The following is a 7,615-nucleotide window of genomic DNA, read 5'->3' as shown; positions in this document are numbered from 1 at the left end:
GTCTTTTCAATAAACAACAAACTTATTAGTTTATTATAAAATCAGTCTTTTCAAATAGAAAGGCAAAGCTTATCAACATAATAATATGAAATTATACCAATTATTCTTTTGGGATACCCTAAGTCTCACACACACAAAAAAACAACGAATTAAAATAGAAATGGAGGAATTCGGCAAAAGGTTAAAAGTCAATGGTTCAAAGGCAAAGGATAGACAGAGGATTTCTTGAAATGGTGTCTGTGTTATGTGGCTGGTCTCTGAGCACTGATCTGCGAAACAATCAATAACTCAAGCAGTGGTTTCTAGATGGACTAATGGAATACCTGAGGGCACTCTATTCCAACAGGTAGAGCATCTCAGGAGCAGCTTACATTCATTTCCAGCTGTGGATTGGCTCCGGACTACAAAAGGCTGCTGTCTTCCTTCTCAAGCAGTTGGTCCTTCTCCTATCAAAGCAAAACCCAAATTCATTTAAAAGACAGTCTTCCAGGCACAGTTTTTTGTCCTGAGCCATGACATCCATGTGACCCTTTTTATACACAGTTACCAGGGCCAAGAGACTGACAGGTTTTTTTTAAACAACTGCTTAATTACCCTTTCTTGTAAAAGGATGTTTTTTTCCAGGAATAGCAACCACAGTCCTGCATTAACCCTTTTAGGACAGTGTCTTTTAAAACACAAAGCCTTCCAGAATATCCTATGTCCTTGAAGATGAAACATTTTCTGTGATTAAAGTGTTCATGACAGTGCACTTACGAACATACAAATTAGGAGCAGGGGTAGGTACTCAGCCCCTCGAGCTTGCTCCGCCAGTCAATAAGATCATGGCTGATCTGATTGTAACCTCAATTCCACATTCCTGCCTACCCCCGATAACCTTTCACCCCCTTGCTTATCAAGAATCTATCTACCTCTGCGTAAAAAATATTGAAAGACTCTGCTTCTATTGCCTTTTGAGGAAGAGCGTTCCAAAGACTCATGACCATCTGAGAGAATTTTTTTTTCCTCATCCCTGTCTTAAATGAGTCTTTTTAAACAGTGACCCCTAGTTCTAGATTCTGCCACAAGAGCAAACATCCTCTTCACATCCACTGTCAAGACCCCTCAGGATCTTATGTTTCAATCAAGTCACCTCTTACTCTTCTAAATTCCAGTGGATACAAGTCTAGCTTGTCCAACCTTTCCTCATAAGACAACCCACCCATTCCAGGTATTAATCTAGTAAACCTTTTCTGAACTGCTTCCTTAAATAAGGAGACCAATACTGTACACAGTATTCCAGATGTGGTCTCAACAGTGCCCTGTGCAACTAAAGCATAACTTCCCTACTTTTGTAATCAATTCCCCTCACAATAAATGATAACATTTCTATAAGCTTTCGTGCAAACTAGCCTTTTGTGATTCACGTACTAGGGCACTCAGATCCCTCTGAATCTCAGAGCTCTGAAATCTCTCCTAATTTTAGATAATATGCTTCTTCTGTATTCTTCCTGCCAAAATGGATAATTTCACATTTTTCCACATTATATTCCATTTGCCAGATCTTTGCCCATTCACTTAAGCCATCTATGTCCCTTTGTAGCCTCCTTATATCCTCTTCACAATTTACTTTCCTACCTATCTTTGTACCATCAGCAAATTTAGCTGTCATATCTTCGGCCCCTTCATCCAAGTCATTTATATAAATTGAAAAAAGTTGAGGTCTCAGCACTGATCCCTGTGGCACACCACTCGTTACATCCTGCCAACCAGAAAAAGACCCATTTATGCCTACTCTCTGTTTCCCTTTAGTGTTAGCTAACCAATCTTTTATCCATGCCAATACGTTGTCCCCTACACCATGACCTTTTATTTTCAGCAATAACCTTCGATGTGGCACTTTATCAAAGGCCTCTGGAAATCTAAGTACAGTACATCCACCAGTTCCCCTTTATCCACAGTTGATGTGACTCGTTCAAATAACTCCAATAAATTGGTTAAATATGATTTCCCTTTCACAACCGTGTTGATTCTGCCTGATTACCTTGAATTTTTCTAACTGTCCTGGAATAACATCTTTAATAATAGCTTCTAAAATTTTCCCTATGACAGATGTTAAGCTAACTGGCCTGTAGTTTCCTGCTTTCTGTCTCCCTCCCTTTTTGAATAAAGGAGTTACATTTTCTATTTTCCAGTCTAATGGAACCTTCCCCAAATCTAGGGAATTTTGGAAAATTAAAACCAACACATCATCCTAGGGTCTAAAAGAAGTGGCTAGTGAGATAGCTGAAGCTCATCAGGACCCAGAGATTTGGGTCAGCCTGCAGCTCCAACAATTTGCTCAATACCAATTCCCTGGTGATTGTAATTATCCTGAGTCCCTCCCTCCCTTCCATTTCCTGATTTACAGTTATTTCTGGGATGTTACTTATCTTCTATAGTGAAGCTGAATGCAAAATACCTGTCCAATTCATCTGCCGTCTCCTTATTTTCCATTATTAATTCCCCAGACTCACTTTCAATAGGCCTAATGTTCACTTTGTTAACTTGTTTCTTATTTAAGTATCGAAAGGAAACTTTTACATCTGTCTCTATATATTTCTAGCTAGATTCTGTACTCTAATTTTCCCCCCCTTGTTAATCTTTTGACATTCTTTGCTGTTTTTTATATTCTGTCCAATCTTCTGACCTGCCACCCATCTTTGTGTAATTATATGCTTTTTTTTTTAGGTTGATACTGTTTTTAACTTTTTTAGTTAACCATGGATGGTGGGTCCTCCCCTTGAAATTTTTCTTACTCATTGGAATGTATCTATTCTGTGTATTCCGAAATATCCCTTTCAATGCCTGCCACTGCAGCTCTATTGACCTATTCTTCATCCTCATTTGCCAGTTCATTTTAGCTACCTCTGCTTTTATGGCCTCATAACTGCCCTTATTTAACTTTAAAATACTAGTCTTGGACCCACTCTTCTCTCCCTCAAACTGAACATAAAATTCAATCACATTATGTTTGCTGCTATCTAGAAGCGTCTTCACAATGAGGTTATCAATTAATCCTATCTTGTTGCTCAATGTCAGGTCTAGCATAGCCTGCTGTCTGGTTGGCTGCAGAATGTTCTGTTCTAAGAAACTATCCCGGAAACATTCTATGAACTCCTATGCTACCTTTGCCCATTGATATTTCCAGTCTATATGTAGATTAAAATCCCCCATGATTATTGCTGTACTTTTCTGAGAAGCTCCCATTATCTCTTCCTTTATACTCTGTCCTACCATGTAGTTACAATTAGGAGGCCTGTGCACCACTCCCATGAGCGACTTCTTGCCTTTATCATTTTTCATCTCAAGCCAAATCACTTCTACATCCTGGTTTCTGGTTTCCTGAACTTAGGTCATCCCCACCAATGTGCTAAAACCAACATTAATTAACAGGGCCACCCATTCCCCTTTTCCTAGCTTCCTGTCCTTCCTAAATGTCCCATACCCTTCAATATTCAGGTCTCAATCTATGGACAGAATTTTTCATGCCCGTTGGCATCGGGCTTCTTGGCAGGCGTGAGTGGACACTATAATGGAAAGGCCAAAAATTGGTTTCATAACATCGTGAAACTAGTTTGTAATCATCCACTCTGCCCGTCAATGGCAGGCCACGTTTCCCACCGCCACACTTTGGGAACTTCATTTTAATACATCTGCATATTATTATAAGCCCTGCTCGCTGGAATCATTCCCCCACACTGGATCATCTGGGCAAGTTTCACAACAGCATTTATAAGGCCTGAACCTGGTGAGCTGCATTTCGAGGGGAACTCAGAGGTGAGTGCACAGTAATGTTATGCAGTGCTCGTGAGGGCCGCCTGTTGGACCTTAAGGTTGAGGTGCCATGCATTCAGGCAAGGACACAGGGAAGTCGCATTTTCCTGGCTGGCTGACATTACAGCGCTGGGGCAAGGGCTGCACTGCAGTTGATGGTAGTGCAAAAGCACCTGTGGGGATTGGGGGGTGGGGGGAGGGAAGTGGCCACACATTAGGGAAAGCTTGTAGAAAGTGACCATTCCTCCATGGCTGAGACAGTTCAGGCGCAGCCACATTTATATGATTGGAATCGGTCCTCAAGCTTATCTGCCCACTCGAGCAACACAGAGGCGTGAAAGTGCCAGCAAGTGCTCTAGAGCTTTTCACCCTTCAGGCACAGACTGCAAACTAATGAGCATTTTAATAGACTACTGAACAATTGGATGACAGGGCACATTGTACAATCTCCTTGCTAACGCTGGCCATGGAGCAGTCACTGGTGGAAGTGCTCACAGCCCCTTGCAATGTCATCATTCAGGTTCGGACCAGTGTAACCTGCAGTTCAAGCTAACAGCACAGCCTTCCCAGGGTCTCCCAGGGGGACCTGTGCCTGATCAGGAGGCCGGAGATGATTCCAGTGAGCAGGGCTTATAATGATATGCAGATGTATTAAAATGAAGTTCCCAAAGTGTGGCGGTGGGAAACGTGGTCCGCCATTGACCGGCAGAGTGGAGGATTGCAAACTGGTTTCACGATGTTATGAAACCAATTTTTGGCCTTCCCTTTATATTGTCCACTCACGCCCGCTATGAAGCCCGATGCCAATGGGCACGAAAAATTCTGTCCATAGATTGGGACCTGAAAAAGAAGGGTATGTGATATTTAGGAGAATACTTGTGCCTGAGCTGAGAGCACAGCATGCAGTCCAGTGGGCAAAGCTGCTGCCAATCGGTCAGGTGGAGTGGGGCGGAGGTAGGTGGGGTTTCGGGCAGCCATGCAGCGCACTAAACTATAGCCATCCAGGTGGTGGCCAGCACTGTCCGGGATGTGTTAAGGGACCTTTAGACTCAACCAAGAGAGGTTCTTAGTGCACCCATGCTAACCCGCGCATCTCTCTCTTTCATCCTGCAGGAGGAGAACATCAGGATCATGGAGCCTGGTGAACTAGCTGTATGCCTCATGGCGTACAGAGAGCGGAGGTGAAGGAGAAGAGAGCGACAGAGGCTCCTGGCTGGGCAGAGGGAGGAGCAGCACCCTCAGGAAGAAGGGGCGACTGGGGCTCCCGCACATTTCGCTGAAGAGCCACAGCAAGCCGTCGCTGATCGGCACCTAGCTAAACCCAGGGTCTACTGACGGCGCTTGTCATTCCTGCAGGTGACCAAGAACCAGAATCGCCAAAGACTGTGCATGTCCAAGGAACTGGTCGGTCACATCTGCCTCCTACTGCAGGATTAGGTACCACAGGGACATGGAGGGCATCCACTGCCAGTAGCCGTGAAAGTGACGGTGGCACTCAATTTTTACGGCAGTGGATCCTTTCAGGACTCCACAGGTGACCTCTGTGGAATATCGCAAGCCTCCACGCACAACTACATCCATGAGGTCATGGACGCCATCTTTGCGAAGGCACACAACTTTGTGCATTTCTCCTGGGATCAGGAAAGCCAGGAAACAAGAGCGGTGGGATTTGCCCAGGTCTCAGATTTCGCAACGGTGCAGTGTGCCATCGACTGCCCTCATGTGGCTCTCAGATCTCCATGGCAATAAGCGATCAACTATGCCAACTGCGAAGGTTTCCACTTGCTGAATGTGCAGTTGGTGTGCGACTACCACAAATGCATCCTGCAGGACTGCGCACGGTTCCCAGGGAGTGTCCATGACTCCTGCATTCTCAGTCGGTCACAGATCCCTGACGTCTTCCAGGGTCCACAGAAGCTGCAGGGTTGGCTCAGTGGGGACAAGGGCTACCCACAGAGGCCGTGGCTGATGACACCCGTGTGGCGGCCTCAGACTGCAGCAGAGCGAAGGTATAACGAGGCTCATGCTGCAGTTCGCAACTTGGTGAAGCAAACCATCGGGATGCTGAAAATGATATTCCGCTGCCTGGACCGGTCTGGGGAGCCCTGCAATACAGTCCACAGAGGGTGTCACGCATCGTCATCACCTGCTGCGCCCTTCATAACCTGGTGCTGCAATGTGGGGAGGAGCTGGCTGAGGAGGAAATTGAAGAGCTGCAAATCTCCTCTGATGAGGAAAACGTTGGAGGGATTGAGAGTGAGGAGGTCCTTGAAAGCGAAGATGACGGCGGTGAGACCATTGCATTGGCCAGATGAGACAGGTGCGCTTGGGAGGCCTTCATAGCTGTTAGATTCGAAGCGGAAGATGCAGTGAGGCCGCACCATAGATCTGTGAACATTTGCGTCCTGTTTGGCTGATAGCAGCACACACATACCCTCAAGGTTCCTGTCATAGAAATGCAGCGGATACCCATAGTCCCTGCATTCCAGGAGGATGATTACGACATGCAGTGGGGACACTCCATAGATCCTCACCTAGCTCATGTGAATGTCTGGCTGATGGTAGCTTGCTTGCGCTCTGTGAACAGGGTCATATCATGGAGACGCAGTGGGGAAATTTTAACTTCTCCTGATCCTATGGCATCCTTCATTTGAGTTGAACCCTTCAGGATGACACTGCCACCGGACGCAGATGCTGATGAGATGGGGGACCATCGCATCTCCGACTTGCTGAGAGCACACAGAGAGAATGACCGGGCTCTGTGCCACTGGCCCAAGACATTCTGGCAGCAATGATATGCCCCATAGAGGTGCAGGCATGACTGATGTGTCCAGTAACAGTGTTGGAACGCCATCAGTGCACTGGGAAGGTTGCACAAAGCACAGGGAAGATGTCCCGGACTGAGACACCTGCCTTTATCTTGTGCAGGAACCAAGGTTTCACTTCCAAGCGAAACGGACACTGCTCATCAGAACAAGGAGACATTCTTAGGAGTTTGTTAACACAGTGAACATTATGTACAAGTGATTAACACCCGTGCCCAGGCTGTGCAATTGTGCTCGCTTCGGGAGCACATATATACTAAAATTGGAATGATACAGAGAAGATTAGCATGGCCTTTGCTCAAGGATGACATGCAAATTCGTGAAGAGTTCCATTTTTTCTCGAAGAGTTACACCTTCTTAACCTTCCTAATGCTGCTGTTACATCTTGGTGCACCACCGACACCCACAGTGGAGGTGGAGGCAGCTTGCTGACTGCTACACCCTGTCTGTCATGACCTTGACGGGCGTCCTCTGGAGGGCTGAGACCTGAGGGTCCTGGCCTGCTTTCGGGGTCCTGCTGTGTAGCAGTGACACCCTGCTTGGTGTGTGGAGCTGGCCTCCGAGTCTCCGAATGCCGGGGACCTGAGAAGCCCCTGCCCCTGCCTGCTGTGGATCAGACAGTGCGATGTGCTCACCAGATTGTGATCCCGAGACTACTCTAAAGCTAGGTCCCACCGAGGTGTGTGTCTCTGCGCTGGTGGAGAGTGTGGGTGAGCGCTGTGATGGGTCTTCAATGAGGGTCCCTGGGTCATGGACTCTGTCGGCTGTTTCCCAGATGTGCCTGCGAGAGCAAGGGGAGACAATTAGTGCATGGCAGTGGCCTGTGAAACAGGACACATCACTCACAGTATGGTTGTCTGATGGATGTTGCACTGCTGGATCCTCACTTGGTGGAGCAGCGCCGACCTCACCGTCAGCACAGGAACAGTCCAGGTTGTTGCCGGCCAGCTGGATGACGTTATTTTCAAAGCCAATGAGGACCTTGATTTCAGGCA

General features: G+C 46.6%; 1 non-coding gene across 1 annotated transcript; it reads left to right on the top strand.

The window, feature by feature from the left end:
- Nucleotides 1–6,850: 6,850 nt before the first annotated feature.
- Nucleotides 6,851–6,959, top strand: LOC144693586 (U6 spliceosomal RNA). Its single transcript, XR_013579569.1, has one exon. It is a non-coding gene; the product is annotated as a U6 spliceosomal RNA (small nuclear RNA).
- The last annotated feature ends 656 nt before the right edge of the window (nt 6,960–7,615 follow it).

The sequence above is a fragment of the Cetorhinus maximus genome, chromosome 18, assembly GCF_964194155.1.
Source record: "Cetorhinus maximus chromosome 18, sCetMax3.hap1.1, whole genome shotgun sequence".
Classification (NCBI taxonomy): Eukaryota; Metazoa; Chordata; class Chondrichthyes; order Lamniformes; family Cetorhinidae; genus Cetorhinus; species Cetorhinus maximus.
The sequence above is the reverse complement of the archived record's forward strand: the minus strand, read 5'-3'. Positions and strand labels throughout refer to the sequence as shown.